Source organism: Lolium rigidum, chromosome 6 (genome assembly GCF_022539505.1).
Source record: "Lolium rigidum isolate FL_2022 chromosome 6, APGP_CSIRO_Lrig_0.1, whole genome shotgun sequence".
In the NCBI taxonomy this organism is placed as follows: Eukaryota; Viridiplantae; Streptophyta; class Magnoliopsida; order Poales; family Poaceae; genus Lolium; species Lolium rigidum.
In genome coordinates this window covers 99599408-99617155 of record NC_061513.1, presented here as the reverse complement: position 1 = coordinate 99617155, position 17748 = coordinate 99599408, and positions in this window count along the sequence as shown.

Genomic DNA, 17748 nt, shown 5'->3' with positions numbered 1-17748 from the left:
ATGAATGAAATTCAACTAAATTTAAATAAGAATTAAACTAAACCCCAGCTACGGTGGCAGCCGCACTACCGCGTGCGCCCCTCCTGGTTCTTCTTGCACAGCGCCATGAGATCCAATGGTCGAGGTGGTGGCCCGCCTAGAGAGAGCGGACCGTTACGATGCGCTCCTGCGTGAGGGTGTCACAATGGGGTGCACCTCCTCCATCCCCTGCATCATCTTCGATTGCGGCTCCGTCAAGCCTCATGTCTGTATTCGTGGGCTACATGTTGTGATACAATGCCCACACCTAATCTACGGTAAGGTTTCGCAGGCCGAAGCTATTCACGGCAGCGTCTCCCTCACGACAGTGGAACACCATTTGGCTCTGGGTGATGCAGGTGATGGAGAAGCAAACTGGCCAGGCGAGACCACACTGGACCAAAAGAGGATTTGGGGCTGCGACTGGGAGCCCATTTCTATCCCCCCCCCCCCTAGCCGGTTGGGGAGGCCTTGGGTGCGCGATTGGAGATGCTCTTTGTAATGCCGTCAAAGCCAACGACACATCCACCGCCAAGATTCCATGCAAGCGTGGAATTTTGATGAAGAGTGGACCATTATGAGTTTTTGTGTTTGTTGGTACCATGGTTGATGATTGATAAATTGGTGGACCTTTTTGGAACAAAAATCTCGGCTCCTCAACTCAAGTCTAGGTACTTTTTTTTTGTCTTAATTGCTGGAGAATTTCTTAAGTCTGTTTCATCCAAACAAAATTCCAACCACAGTAAAGAAAGTGTAACTGGATCAAGTTGTGTTTCCTCTTTAAACTGTTGTTGCACTTTTTTTTTACCAGAGACTTCTAAAAAATTGAGACATAGATTTTTTTTATGGGAGATACCCGCACGACGTGACATATGCACGACCCAACCAGAGGATTTATTTATCCTAAATGGGCATTTCCAGACTCTAAAACCCCGTCCAAAACTTTAAAACTTCTATGATTCCTTGTAGTCACGCCATGTTGGATGGCTTGTTTGACTCGCTAGACTTAACCATTTTTTAGCTTAGGATGGGTCAAAAACAGCTAAGACACCCCCGCTTGTTTGGATATTTTAGTTTGGTTAAGCTATTTTAGATGGATGGACTCAACGATGTCAGACGGAAAAATATCTAGTGATACCACACTTTACATGATACCATAGTACCACTTCAGGGAATTCAATAGTATTTTAGATGTCAAAAAAATTGAAACAAATTTGTGGGTGTTCACAAGATGCGTGTTTACATTCCTTAGAATTTTCAAAACCAAATTTGAAATACATAAAGAGAAACGAAGAAGAAAAAATTGTATGTTAATAGTGTCATTTTGTGTTTGTCTTTATGTGACACTATTTATGTTGGATTTCTCTTTTTTTGTTTCTATGATGGTATTTCGAATTCGGTTCTGCAAGTTATGGACAATGCAAACACACATCTTGTGAATACCCGCATATTTTTTCGGTACAATTTAAATTTAAAGAGTGGTACCATGGTACCAAATAAGATGAGATTCACTAGCTAGATATGTTCTTGATCTCAAGCCCTCTGGAAATTTGTCGGGCCCTCTAGGGTAAAGTAATAGCTAGGTCAAGCTATTTTAGATAGCTGGACTCAATGAAAACTAGCCAAACTAAATGGTGTGTTACGTCCAAGAGAGGTCATTTAAGTTTCAAAATTTCTAAGAGGACCATGGGTGGTTTAGAGCTTGAAAAACAGAGTCTGGCAGATGGGGTCAGGTGAAGTGCACTTACCATCGTGAAATTTGGATTGCCAGCCAGGTTAGTTGTGCAGGTTGCCACATGTAGCCACGGTACCGTGGCAGAAGCAGTTCAGTCCGGGAATGGTGGATGGCCTTCCTGCCTGCCCCAGGAAGACCCGAATATAGAACGATGATGATACAGTAGTATCTTGCATGGGCGGTCGGTGGCAGAGCAGAGTACGGTACGGCGCTGGCGGATAGAGTATGCCTGCCGCCAGCGCCCACGAACCTTCTCCGCTCCTTCCTCTCCACGGCTCCAGCTGCGCACGGCCTCTTGGAGCTAGGCCTTGCACGTGAGTCCATCTGTCACTCACGCCTCGCCTGCGCCGGCCTGACAGCCAGGTAAGAGACGAACTAGTCGTTGCCTCGGTGGCCTAGTTAAGGTTTCACACTCGTGTGTTCATCTGGATCCTGGACGTGAGAGCGCCAACTTCGCACCCAGCGACCGAATGCGCTTGTTTTCGCCAACCACCGGCTCTGCCTAGCGACCGCGCATCGGCACGGGGGAGTCTTTCACTTCACCGTACGGATGGAAATGGCTAGGACGAGGTTAGATTAGAGCAATTCTATATGGGCAGTGTAATCTCCATGTTGCGGTGGGAGTATGAGGTGCCGGAGTGCGCCAATACTGCTGTAATGGGCGATTCTGCCCAGATTGTTGCGTAATAAAGCTATACTATATGCTTTCTCTCAAAAAAAAATTCTATATGGGCAGTGCTAGGAATTCCCGGGGATTTGATTTCCCCTGCTTCCCATCCTGACACGTTTTTTTTTGCTACTGGGTAGCAAAAAAAAATCTCGCTTTTGCTTCAGTGTAGCAAAAAACGGTTCGTCCTGAAACTAAACAAAAAAGGCTGAGCTTGCCGAACACGCCAATGGAGACTCGCCGGAGAGCTTGTAGCAAACAAGTTGTGCTATTGTAGCAAAAACTGGATATCATTGCAGACATCAAAGGGGAACTCGCCAGAGAACTCACCGGACATCTCGCCAGAGACCCCCATAGCAAACATATTGCGCAGATGTAGCAAAACTAGAAACAAATTGTAGCAAACTTTTTTATTCATATGTTGCAAATTGCATCAGGCAATAGTACCGTCTGAGGCTGCAGCAACTATGTCTGCCCAAGACAGCAACGCCATAAACCACTAGTAGCAATGGCCTACGCCTAGGGTAGCAAAGTAGGCCTCTGCCGGTAGCAAAAAATCGACCTTCGCAGGTAGCAATGCCGGAGACCTAAGATAGCAAAATCGGCCTCCGCCGATAGCAATGCCGCACGTCTAAGGCAGCAAACTGCCGGAAACGCGCGGTGCTGGCGCATGGAGGTGCCTGTAGCGTCGTCTGATGCCATTGGCAGCAACTGTCATATCACAAGGCAGACCATCGAGCTTCCGCTTGCAAAATGATACCACAATCGCTGCACTCACCGTCACCCATGGCAGCACCACCAGACCTGGAGGAGGACGACGAGGTCGTCGCCGGAGGAGGCGAGACGCAACCGGAGCAGCGCGGAGGTCCCAGCAGGGCTGTGCCATGACGACTCAATCCGCGGGGCAAGCTCTCCATGGCCATGGCATGGCACACAGGTAGAGATGGGAGTGTCGTCGGAGCGCAAGGGACTGGGCAGCGGCGGAGATCCGGTGGTGCGTGGCGGGACCTTGCCGGCGGCGGGCTCGCTCCAGCATCGAGGACCAATTCCAGCGATGGGGACGAATTTAGTCGGTGTGCTGGTGGGAAATAGAGAGGAGATGAGGTCAGGGAGCTACTTGGTGCGGTCCAGGGGAAGTCACGACGGAAAGATAAGGTGGGACCTTCAGCCACGCGTCGCGAGATGGAGCCGGGGGACGCGAGCAATGCTGGAAATGTTGACCCCTACACAAAGGGCGTGGGACGGGCGCACTGGCGCCCCGCACCATGTCGGATGGCTTTTCTCGAGCCTGCTTGGCAGTCGTTGTGACCGCTTCAAAGATGGGTTAATTATGCGTCAATGACGATCGGATCGACTTCCGAGATGCCTGCTGGATCGGCTTTCGAGACGTCGGAGTTAAATAACGCCATTGTTCGCCACCAACCGCAAATAAGCAATTATTTATCCTCGCCGCCCGTACATCGTTGACTTAGCCCCGTCGTCGCCTCTCTCACCCTCTCTTTCCCACCATCTTCATGGGTAGGCCTTGGGTGAACTGTTACGAGGCCACCGAGCTCGCCAAGTACAGCTAAAGCGATGGTGCCAAGGGGCTTCGCCATCAGCTTGGGCGGGGTGCTCGTGCCGTCGGTGCCCACCGGGATGGACTTCGGGGAAAAGATCTTCCTCCGTAGGTGGAAGCACACTTTGTTTCTCAACCCCAAGTACGATGTGGATAGTGAGCACTAGCCGATGCTACTTCATGAGGAGCAAGAGGCGGCGCTGAACCACTTCACCAGCATGAATTCACTACCGGATAAGAACATCTCCATGCGGAGGCGGTTCTGGTCAGTTCTCGGTTGCACTATCAAGAATGCCATCGAGAATGCCCATAGTGTAGCCTTTTGGTCGGCTTAAGAGCCCGACATTGTCAACCTCGACTCCAAGAGGAATAATAAGAATTTAAATTATCGTTAAATTTGTAGAAGTTCTTAATTTCCAATGAAAATTGGCACTTTCATTGGGCATTTCTATTGGGTCTGTAGGTGTGGGCAGACGCTCTCAATACAGAGGGAACGTGTGTTGTCGACGCTCGTTATAGAGCCTGGCTAGCAATGTTGTGTGCCACAATATAGGGGGTATCGGTGGAGATGCTATAAGGGCATATCGAGTGGGTATCCGTTTTTGTCCGTCTGGCATGACCCACGGATGAAAAAGAGGTTGTGTCCACCCATGGTCTGTTTGAGTCAGCTGCTCGATGCATTTTTTATATAATATTTCAGATATATAACATATAATTTATATAGGGTGAGAAGGGAATAAATACATAAATAATAAGTAAATTAAAATCCTAGCTAAGACTAGGGTTTGAATTGGCGTTGCCTTTGCGTCGTCCTTTCCTTCGTCGATTTGGATGAACACTTGTGGCAACCACGACCATTGTGGCAACCACTGACAAGGTATTAACTTGTCAATGCCTACAAGTTGTCGACTAGGGTTTCGCGGAAAGTAGAGGACAAGTAGATCTCGAAGGTTTCAGCCGAAAAGGTGCTCGACTATGAAAAACTAGGGTGTGTGTTGACAATGATTCGGTCCTTTCTTTCTCCCTCGGCTCCCCTTTATATAGGAGGTGGAGCCGAGGTTTTTGTATCGTATAAGTTACAAAGTCCGGGAGACTTATTTAAGTCCTTCCCGTATTGATATAAGTCTTTTATTCCTAATCTATCTCTATTTTCCATTATCGATGCCTATTGGGCTTCCGAGCTTCATAAACTTTGGGTCATGGGCCTTCGATTATCCCCGGGTACCTTATTCGGCAAGGCCATCTGGGATGCCTATGTCAGTAGCCCCCGAGATTTTGCGTAAATCGTAGAGTCGAGTAAAATCTCCATTGTAGAAACAATCCATACGTTTTACGAATCTTTATAATAATTTGCTTGAAGCATTTATATCTTGTACAGAGATAACGGTAGATGGGGCTGGTTTATCTGACGGATCATGTACCAGTTAACTGCTCTTGTGGCAATCCCGTAAAAACCTACTTCAAGGTCAAGTCCCTGGACTCGACCTTGGGATACTGGCTTAATTCGATATGCGCCGCTTAAGGCCTTACCATATGCCGAATTCCAGTTGAATTTTATCGAGTACCTAACGCGTCCGCTAGGATTTTTATTCGCGTTTGTTGACACGGATAAAGTAGTAGAGCGTATTCGGGTGTGATACCACGCCGCACAGGACGGATCCCAGTGACTTACCTTCGTAAAATATTACGACATTCAGAGATTTTACCGCGGCGGACGCGCTCTGAGAATATATTGTCGAGTGCCTTTTTCGGCTGTTGGAATGACATAGTTATTCGAGTCATATGATGACATAGCATCTTGACCTCCCGATGGGAATATATTTTGAGTTATATATAACTCGAAAATGTGTGATGATCTCATATTTCGTCGGGTGCGCGACCAGCGCTCCCGATGGGAATAGCCCCCGAGGCTACAGCCAAGTGCTTGTACTTGGTTGTAGGCTTAACTTTTATTTCCTTCTCACTATTTTTTACCTCCCTCTCATCTTTTTTTATATAAATTGCTGCTCCTTCTTTTTTTTCATTTCATCGGTGCGCGAACAGCGCTCCAAATGGGAGTATCCCCCGAGGCTACAACCAAGTGTTTGCACTTGGTTGTAGGCTCAGCCTTTGCTATTTTTTACCAACCCAGTATTTTTTCTTTTGAACTTGTCCTCTTATCAGAAGTATGAACAATACTTCTGATAAGAGTAGCCCACGAGCATATGAACAAATGCTTGTGTTTGATCATAGGCTCCCGAAGTTTCTCTGTTGGAACACTCGAGATTTTCCTGTCGCTGTATTTAATAGAAGCACTTGAAGTTTTCTTTGGAATGACATCACCGCTGACGATAGCTACGATTGCCTCCTTGGGAAACCACGGCTCCTGTCACTTCACTAAGATGTGAGTCCAAAGTTCTGCACCATCGACACGTTGCGCAAGTGGGGGACACACATCCACCGTAATTTCCGGCACGCGCGCAGTAACTCCAACCAGTAATTTTGGGGTGATAAGACCGGTTTACCCCTTGGAACACGTGTAAGGCTAAAAAACACTTCATCTTTTCATCCAACAGCGCGACGGGTCAGCTTCCTGCTATAAAGTTACCTCATCGTCCTCATTTTCCCCCCTTTGCCATGCCGCACATCTGCTTCCCTCTCTCTCTCTCTCTCCGCCATTGCTAGCCCTTGAGCTCTCTGCGCTCTTGCTCCCTCTCATCCTGCACCCTCACCAAAGCTCTACGCCATGGCTCCTCCTCACACGAAGCTGTTGAAGCACAAGGCGCCCGGTACTGATGCGCGAGCGACGAAGGCGCAGGTTTTTGGATGGGAGCGATCGAGAATCACTAACCAAGATCAAATGATGCTGAAGAAGCTTGGGCTGCTGAAGAAGCAGGAGTCTCTGATCTTTCCTGGCGATGAAAGCTTCCCCCATCCTCCTATCGGATTCCGGGTAACTTTTATCGACTTCCTCATCCGTGGCCTCTCCACTCCTATCCACGAATTCATTCGTGGACTTCTATTTATCTACGGGATCCAGCTGCACCAGCTGACCCCAAATTATCTCCTCCACATTTCCGTTTTTATTACCCTCTGCGAGTGTTTCCTCGGCATCCATCCTCATTGGGGCCCGTGGAAACGCATTTTTACCTCCAGCGCAACAACTCTAGGAACGTCGTCTACAATGTAGGCAGCGTTTGCATCTGTGTCCGTCCCGTCGTAGATTATTTCGATGTGAAATTCCCCGACTCTATCCAAGGGTGACGCAAGAAATGGCTATATATCCAAGACGAGTACACCCTCTCCCAGGAGTATGGTATAGCGCCGTTTGAAGCTGCCGAAGAAATCCAAAGGCGCAAATCTTGGGACACAGAGGCCACTGCCGAGGAAAAGGCAGCCACTGAAGCTCTGATGACGCGCATCCATCAACTGCAAAACACCGACGGAGAGGAACTCTCGGGTGTTCAAATAACTGCTTATTTCCTTAGAATCCGGGTGCAGCCACTACAGGCTCACAAAAACCCTCTCTGGATGTACTCAAGAGCTAAATATGTTGATCGTTTGTCCAAGGATTTCTCTGTGAAGGACTTGGAGAGGCTTATCCCATGTTTTACCTCCTTGAGCAAAAAGCATGAAGTTCCCTCATCCTGCCGCGTGGAGTCATACACTGCTTCCCACGCTCTTCCCAAAGCAAGTGTTTCTTCTAATTAAGCTTCTCCATTTTTTACTGACTGCATCTATTTTTCCTTGTGTTCTCATTTTTCTTATCTTTGCGTTGCGTTGTGCAGAACCATCAAACTCTCTCTTCTCTCCCCCCACTCCCTGAAGGTGGAGAGGTGGACGGTAGAATCGTTGTCGCCGATGATTCGCAAGAGTCCTCTCTTCCTAAGAGTGAAACCGCGGGATCCCAGAAATCCGCGAGTTCCTCCGAAAGCGAAACCGGATCAGAACAACAAACTGATTCTGGTCACTCTGTTTCTCCTCCTCTTGCCACTTCTCCAGGGTGCAAGAGGAAAAGAAATGATGTCGAGGATTCCGGCGCCTCCAAGCCTACTGAACCGGCTGCCGAAGAACCTGAAGAAGAGGGTGCTTTCGACCCCTATGATGAAGCTGGTGCCATTAGCTCGTTAGTTTTTTTGTTTTTGTGTTTTGCTTATCTCTGTTTTCTCCAGAATACTCATATTTCTATATTGACAGCTCTGAAGAGGAAGAAAATGAGGAACCCGTGGTTCATGGCACGGCTCCTATGAGCACGTCCAACACCATGGTTCTTTCATAAGAACACTGCACTGCTGTTGAATCTTTGCCTCCCCCTCAACAAAACATGGAAACGTCGACTCCAGCAGCCAGCCCCCAAGCACCTGTGCCGAAGAAAGTAAGAACTGGGGCTGGCGACACTGGTGAACTTATCATGGGGAATTCTTCGACTCCCTTCCTGGACGATGTAAGTCCCTTTTGTTTTCCTTAGTTTGCTTTTTTTGTTTTGCTTTTCTATTGTCCTCTTTCTGCCACTATTTTACCCTTGTTGTGCTTGCTTTCCACTGACTATTTTTCCCTGACTTTGTTTCTTGATAGCCTCTGATGAAGAATCTCATCGACCTTGGCTCCCAATTCATTGGGTTCCGCGATGAAGCCACCGCTCTAAGAGGTAAAGCCACATTGTTCTTGATGTGATTCCTGCTCTTGCCAAATGACTTTTTGCCTTCTAACAAAGGGTCTTTGCCTTCCGATTTCTTCTTTTTCAGAAGCTCTCCGGCGAGCCGAAGAACGCGATGATGCACTTGCAGCCAAGCTAGAACGCAGAAAAAAAGCTCGCGAGAAAGCTAAAAAAGATGCCGCTGCTGTTGAAGGGCTCCGCCAAAGGCTTCAGATTGCCGAGGATGCTCTGAGTGACAAGGTAGCCCAGCAGATCGAGCGTGAAAACACCATAGTAACGTGATTTGACACGCATAATCGAAGATTCACTAGTAAGCTATTCACTGCACTTTAATATATTGCTTCTGCCTTTGCTCATGTAATTATCTCCGATATTGACAAACTCGTGGTTTCCTCCAGCAGGGCGGATGGGTGAAGGGTTTACTTTGCATGAAGAAGCCGAGGATAATCTCCTCGATGCTCTCTCTATTTTGGAGCTGAATGGCGACTTGGCGCGCACCAATATTTCCAATGCTCGCATCGCATTTACACGCATGTTCCCCCATTTCTTTCCTTAGGAGACGCAGCCGGAGATTTTCTCTGAGCTTGTTCAGCGTTTCTTGGGTAAGGAAGATCTTGCCTTGGCCTATCGTCATGATAGTCTGAAGATTGGGGTCGAGGGAACCATCGCCTTGGTTGCCGCCAGCGAGCAGAACGTCGACTGGGCGAAGGCTGGCAATCCCAAGGGGATCAACAAGGAGACTTGGAAAGCTTTTATGAAGAATGCCAAGACCCACTCAAAGAAAATCCTCGCCTTCCTGAACCTGAAGTCTGCTGCTTCTACCAGCACTGCCAGGACGGTGATCAAGTAGACCAACTTGTACCTATGTATTTCTTTTCTTTTGTAGCTGTCGCTTTCTTTGTGACTCGCAACTATTCATATCGGCTCACTAGGATTCCACTTTTGTAAGGATCCTCCTTTATGTAAATATCTTGACTATCAATGAAAAAGTGTTCCCCGCTGAATGATTGATGTCGATATGTCTTTCTTCTAGTTGATTTGTGATAACTATACCGAAGCTGCTGGTCCTTCCGATACTTCGCCTGCTGCGTCTCGCTCTACGAGAACACCTGCTGACGTTTTCTTGGACGATTCCTCGTGTGCTGATTCATTCCATCAAGAGCTAACCGAACTTCGACAACAACTTCAATCTATGAAGAAACAGGTTGTAATTGTGATGGATCGGTCTCGAAAGTCCTTGGATCTTGAACATGTTGCGCTTCGACAAGTACAAGAGGCTCTGGAGTTAAAGGAATCTGCGGTAGCCGATGCTTTACGGGCTACCCAGCGTGAGGACTACATGCTTGACTTGATGACTGACGCAAGTCAAGATATGACGGGTGTGTTGTGTTGGACCTTCCTTTTCCTTCGACACTATTCGCGTGTTTTCTCATATCTTGTGTTTCTTGGATGATCCTAGGTTCCTTTATGGATGCTTTCACTGATGTGGGCATAACCCTTCGGGTACTCGACATTGCCATACCCGGTGCAAACTATGAAGCTGGACTAGCACAAGGACTCAATAAGCTAGACCCACAAGGAAAATCAACTTGAATAACAAGAAAGAAGACTCCAATACAAATCCTACTAGGACTCTTGTAAACCCTAGCTTGGCTGATATATAAAGCCAGGCAGGGGCACCCCTTAGGGGACACAATCAGAAACATAAATCATAGAGGCGACACGCCTGGACATCGCAAAACTAGACTAGATACAACAACTCCTCCTATGGCGGCCCCCTGTACACAAATATTCATATAGTGGATTGCTAGCAGGACGTAGCAATCCTCCACCGCGGGGACGTGAACCTGGGTACGTCGTGTACCGTCTCGCTCCCGGAACTTCCATTGTCGTCTTTCTCTAAACACAAGCCCCTCATGGTGGGCATTGCCGAGGAACGTCAGTCACTTAAGACCAACGTGTCAATGCGCGAGTCAAAATCCTCCTCCAACTTGCCAGACATAGCGGTATTGACTTCTAGGCGAACGAGGATCGCACTCGCCGAATTGTTCGATTCCAGGATGGAGCTGCTCGAGTCCGGGAGTTCGGTGATTTTTTTTGCAGCACTCTGACCATGATCTATGGTGCTTTGTTTCCTCGGAACCCCCAGCCTGCCAACCTCACTAAGCTTATGGATAAGTTCAGAGATGTGGAGAGTATCCATGACTTTGTAAAGGACCAGATGGTGCCTGGCGCAAAGTTTGCTCTGATTTGGTTGAAGATCTGTCAATCGAAATTGAACTTCAATAATCTCTTCGACATCTTTCACTGCAAGACATCGAAGAGGAGAGTGAACATTGATAAACACAATGAAGTCGTGTCACGTGTAGACGAGAAAATGATTGATGAGCTTCTTCGGTATGATGCCACTTTCTTCACGGATCTTCGGTATGATGACTCGACGCAGAATATCCGTGCTGCCAAGGAGGACATAACCATAGATAGATTTATATGAAAGCTATTCTTTTTTTCTTTTCTCGAGATCTGTAGCCTGAGTCGAATATATTTGTAACTCGTATATATTGTAATTATTGCGAGACTTATGTACAGTCAAGGCAAATTTGTATGTTATTGTTTTTCTTTGCGAGCCCCCGAGTGTCCTCGTTGGCGTGTCTATGTTTGTTAGTCGCGAGGTTTTTAACCAAGGCGAGTAATTCTGAGCTATATTTTAAGAGTCGAATATATTTTGTGAATTCTTCGGGTACGAGCCCCCGAGCCTTGCGAAAAAGATATATACCATCACTATTTTTATTATATTGCAGCATCGCAAGCCCGCCTCATTAAAAATCTTCCAGCCCCACTCGGTGCCCTGAAAGGAAAAGAGTGTGTCTGAAAACTTGCGAGCTCGTCAGTACAATGTATGCTTACATAGTCGACTATATTGTTTTCTAGGCGTAGAACCGCCGAAGCTGCGCCACGTTCCATGGGTTTGACTCGTCCTTCCATGTCTTCTTGTCCTTCAATCTGTATGCTCCCCCTGGAATTACTTCAGTGATGATGTATGGCCCTATCCATGGAAACTCGAATTTTTCATGACTATCCTGTGTGAGCCGAAGAACTAGGTCGCCAACTTGGAAAGACCTGGGTCGCAAATGTCGACTGTGATAATTTTTGAGGTTCTGCTGGTACGTGGTTACTCTTGACAATACTTCATCCCTTGCTTCGTCGAGTGTGTCGACATCATCTTCCAGCGCCTTTCTCGAAGTTTCTTCGTCATATTCTGCGACTCTTGGAGAATTATGCTCTATTTCTATCGGGAGTACCGCCTCAGCTCCGTGGACTAGAAAGAACAGAGTTTCCTGAGTTGTTGTATTGGGTGTTGTTCGTATGCTCCATAACACGTTGGGTAACTCATCAATCCAAGTGTGTCGCGCTTTTTCTAGTGGTGTTAGCAGCCGCTTCTTGATGCCATTGCAGATGATACCGTTTGCTTTCTCAACTTAGCCATTGGTTTGCGGGTGCCCCACCGATGCAATATGTAGTTTAATGCCTACTTCTGCGCAGTACTCCTTGAATTCTCAAGAGGTAAAGTTGCTGCCATTGTCCGTAACTATGCTGTTAGGGACGCCAAATCGAAAAATTATCCCCTTGACGAAGTTTACCGCTGATGTTGCGTCTGCCGAAGTTACTAGTACTGCCTCTATCCACTTGGTAAATTTGTCGACAGCTACGAGTAAATACCTGTGTCCTCCTGGCCAGGACTTGTGTAATTTCCCCACCATATCAAGCCCCCATTGCGCGAAAGGCCACGCCAATGGTATTGGCATCAGCTCTGCTGCCGGTGAATCAGGTTTAGCCGCAAATCTCTTACACGCATTGCACGTGCATACTATATCGTTTGCATCTTCGACTGTTGTCAGCCAATAAAATCATGCTCGAAAAGCTTTGGCTGCTATTGCTCGACTGCTTATGTGGTGGCCGCATACTCCCTCATCTATATCTTTCAGTATAACTCGCCCTTCTTCGGGTGTGACGCACCTCTGCAATACTCCCGAGATGCTCCGTTTGTATAATTCTCCCTTGACCACGGTTAACGCCTTGGATCGTCGGATAACTCGTTGTGCTTCTACCGGATCTTCGGGTATCTCTTTCCTTATGTTGTATGCCATGTAAACCTGCATCCATGGAACTTGTATCGTCATAAATTCTTCTGATTCCTCTTCGTCTGACGATGTATTTGTTTCTTGAGCTGCTGGAGCCCCCGAGCCTTCCTTGGCATTTTCTTTTTTCTTTGGCTGTTTCGGTGCTTTCTTCGCCTTAGTTGATCTCTCACTTATCTCCTCCCAGAAAACGCCAGGTGGTATTGGCAAGCATTGCGAGCCGATGTTTGCCAAAACGTCGGCTTCGTCGTTGCTAAGCCTGTGATGTGATTGACTTCACAGCCATCGAAGAGTTTCTCGAGTTCATTGTACACCTCCTTGTATGCTATCATGCTATCGTTGACTGCATCGCACTTGTTCATCACCTGTTGAGCCACCAACTGGGAGTCGCCGAAGATTTTTAACCGAGTTGCTTCATTCTGTGTACGAGGACTTCATATTCTGCCTCGTTATTGGACGCGTTGGGGAATGTCATCCGCAGTATATATTTCATTTTGTCGCTTTGAGGTGATACAAGTATCACGCCTGCTCCTTCCAATCTCTTAGACCCATCAAAGTTCATATGCCAGATATTCGACAAATCTGGGGGTCCTGTATTTTGTAATTCCATCCATTCTGCGACAAAGTCTGGTAGAATCTGTGACTTGATCGCCTTTCTTTTTTTCATACGTGATGTCCCGCGGGGAAAGCTCAATTCCCCAAAGGGAGACACGTCCCGTGGCTTATGGATTGTTTAGGATGTTCGAGAGATCTGCCTCATTGACTACTATTATCGGGTGTGCCGAAAAATAGTGCTATAACTTTCTTGCTGTTGTGAATACTCCATATGCAAGTTTCTGATAATGCAGGTAATGTTGCTTGGATGGTGATAGTACCTCGCTGATGAAGTATACTGGCCGCTGAATTCCATGAATCTTCCCATCTTCTTCTCGTTCCACCACGAGGACTGTGCTGACCACCTGAGGTGTGGCCGCGATGTATAGCAGGAGGGGTTCTTTTTCTGTCGGAGCCACCAACACTGGCTTTGTCATGCTTGAGATGTTCAAAAGCTTTGTCTACTTCTTCGTTCTACCCGAACTTTTCTCTTTGCGTGATGAGCGGGTAGAAGGGCAGCGCTTTTTCTCCTAACCTGGCGACAAACCCACTCAAAGCTACGACACGGCCCGTCAGCTGCTGTATCTCCTTAAGCTTGGTTGGTTTCCTCATCGTCACGATGGCCTGTATTTTCTCAGGGTTTGCCTCGATTCCTCTGGCTGACACCAAGTACCCGAGGAGTTCTCCCGCAGGAACACCAAAGGAGCATTTCATTGGGTTCAGCTTAAGGAGAAATTTGTCGAGATTGTCGAAGGTTTCTCTAAGATCATCGATCAAAGATGACCCTTGATTTGCTGTTATGACGACATCGTTAATATATACTTGGACGTTCTTGCCAATCTGTGTGGCAAGACACTTCTGCATCATCCTCTGATAGGTAGTGACGTGGGCATTACCCTTCGGGTAACCAGTATTGCCCTATCTGGTATTGACAAATTGGAGGCCCATGAAGATACCTGAAGGCGAGATGGGCCACTAGGTCGGCGCATCAGAAGATTCCTTGACGAGGCAAGACAAGGAAGCGAACAAACAAGGAAAGATTGGATCTAAAACTACTGTAAACTTAGTCGTCCTCGGTTAGGACCCTTGAGACCTGGCCTCCTATAAAAAGGCCAGGAGAGGGGCTGCCGAGGGACACGAACAATCTTAGCAACCTTAGCCAGGAAAAGCTTAGAGCTAGGTAACCCTAGCAACATCAATCTCGACTAGATCTCAGCCGAAGTATTCGGCACCCCATTGTAACCAGTTTTCATCATAATCAAAGAACGAGACGGGCGGGACGTAAGGGTTTTACCTCATCGAGGGCCCCGAACCTGGGTAAATCACTCTCCCCGCTTGTACGTGTACCGATGTCTCGTGTCGGCTTGCAGGATTCCATCAACCCTAAGCCCCTATCGGAGGGCATTGCCGAGGAGCACCCTCGACAATTGGCGCCGTCTGTGGGAAGCCTGTTGGCACAAGGCAGGACATCGGCAGCTCCGATCATGACATCGGCCGTTTCGCCGGCAAATTCGCCGGCAACTCCATCGGCGACTTCGTCGACTCCATCGTCGCCAATCCTGGGAAGCCCGATTCGATTCGGCTCCTACGAGTTTACTCCACACAGCGATTCCTCCCGCTCGAACTTTTCAGATCTACAAGGGAACATGGAGATGACCTTCGGCAGCGTCCACTACAACGTCAACGCAGAAGGAATCCTTCGATTGCTGGAATCTCCCACCTCCGGATCGACGAGGTCAAGCGCACCATCATCACCCGATCTGTCGGCTGGTCTGACAGAATCAACGTGCTCACCAGCGCCCTCGACTCCCCGCTCGGTATCCTCCATGTCGGTAGGGTCTGACGATCTCACGTCTTCGGAATTAACCTCGTACTACTGCTCGAACTGCGACACCAGGCACGGGCTGGGATCGAGCGACACGCCGTTCATCTGCAACGCCCAGTATTCATCGGGAGAAGACAGTATCGGCGGCACCGTCCGGGGAATCACCCGAAGACCGGCACACCATCGGGTTTATGTCGCCAATAACACGGGAAACACAAGGCGTAGAGGTGACGAGGATCATACCCCTCGTTCCGAGTAGAAGGGCGAGTTTTGAGAACAGCGCCGAGCAACCGTGGCAGGCGATTACACCATCGCGGATGAGGAGTGGGCAGCAGCAAGGGCAGCAGTACTTAACAATACGCCGCTCCCCGTGGGGACTTTGGTTGGAACCCTCAATGCTTATCGCTCCATACTAGAGAAGAACCGGGAGCACCTGTCGAAAGAGCAAGCCTCCCTCGAGAGACGCTTATCTGCAGCGGATCGATCCAGCGAACGACGAAGGGGCTCACAAGGGAGTGCCTCCCGAAACACTCAGGAAGCGAACAAACAAGGAAAGATTGGATCTAAAACTACTGTAAACTTAGTCGTCCTCGGTTAGGACCCTTGAGACCTGGCCTCCTATAAAAAGGCCAGGAGAGGGGCTGCCGAGGGACACGAACAATCTTAGCAACCTTAGCCAGGAAAAGCTTAGAGCTAGGTAACCCTAGCAACATCAATCTCGACTAGATCTCAGCCGAAGTATTCGGCACCCCATTGTAACCTGTTTTCATCATAATCAAAGAACGAGACGAGGCGGGACGTAAGGGTTTTACCTCATCGAGGGCCCCGAACCCTGGGTAAATCGCTCTCCCCGCTTGTCTGTGTACCGATGTCTCGTGTCAGCTTGCAGGATTCCATCAACCCTAAGCCCCTATCGGAGGGCATTGCCGAGGAGCACCCTCGACAATTGGCGTTTTTCAACCCGAAGGGCATTGTTCTGTAGCAAAACACGCCATAAGAGGTTATAAAAGCTGTTTTGACTTCATCTTCTTCTTTTAAGCGGATCTGGTTGTAACCAGAATACACGTCCAGGAAGGAAGGACGTTCGCATCCCGCTGTGGAGATAATTTGATCGATCCTCGGGAGGGGAAAGTGATCTTTTGGACAATGTTTACTGAGACACGTGAAGTCGACGCACATGCGAAGAACATCCGTGTTTTAATTCGGGACCAAAACTGGGTTAGCGACCCATGTGGCCTCGGTATGTAGTTCTTTGATGAAATTTGCTTCTCGAAGTCGATTAATCTCTCATAGCATAGCTTTGCGGTCTGGCTCGGAGAAACACCGCAAAGGTTGTCGGATTGGCCTAGCTCTTGGATCTAGATTAAGGGGGTGCTCGGCGAGTTCTCTGGGTACTCCTGACATGTCAGCTGGACACCATGCGAAGATTTCCAAGCGCTCACGGAGGAATTCGATGAGCGCGCTTTCCTATGCGCTATCCATATTTGTTGCGATAGCTGTCGTCTTCTTAGGATCCGTCGGGTGAATCTGCTCTTCCTTGGAATTCTTGGAGGTGTCGAAGGTTTGCTCTTTGAGTGGCCTTCCTCCGTCGGGTAGCACATCGTAGTTGATGGAGAGCTTAGAAGCTTCATACTCAGCCTGCATCCCGAATGTTTCGGAAAGCTTATGAAAGTCCTTGTCACATTTATCTGCTAGAGCAAAACTTCCCTTCACTGTGATTGGCCCGTTGGGACCAGGAATCCTCCATAACAGGTATGTGTAATGTGGTACAGCCATGAATCTGGCATAAGCGGGTCATCCCAATATAGCATGATACTGTGATGGAAAGTCGATAACCTCAAACTCCAACTTCTCCCTCCTGAAATTCTCTCGAGTTTCGAACTACACATCGAGTAAGATCTTTCCCAGGGGATAGTTTGGCTTCTCCAGTGTGATACTATGAAAGTGCGTATCTGTTGGAGTCAGATTTTCCAGAGAGATATTCATTTTCCTCAAAGTGTCTGCATACATGAGGTTCAGACTGCTTCCTCCATCTATGAATATACGCGAGACCTCGAATCTTGCGATCACTGCCGGTAAAATCATAGCTGATTGTCTCGGTCGTGAAACTTGATGTGGGCGATCCGCTTGAGTGAACCCTATGTTCTGGCCCGACCAATTAAGGTACTCGATGGTTGGTGGAGGCATCTTCTCTAACATGTATACATGTTGTGAAATTACCTTTTGCGTCCTATTCGAGGGTCTCCCTTTCTGAATCATCGACACTGCTCCTGTTGTGTCAATGTAAGGGCCATTGTTGGTTGGAGCTGCTGCCAGCTGCAACTGATGTTGATTGTTGCTAGCAATTTCGGGTGGTGGTGGAAGGTGAACCTCACTCCTTGGCCCCTGTACGTGCCCCTGTTTGCTGCTTGTGCGTTTGTATGCTCCGCATATGTATGCAGAGCTATGAATGTTCGGCAGTCCTTCTGAAGGTGTCCTGACTGTCTTTTCCCTTCACCGTCGAGGAAAAAATGCATCTGACATGGCCCGTTCAGAAGATCTTCGGGTGATATATTGTATGGCCTCTGGAACCTTGG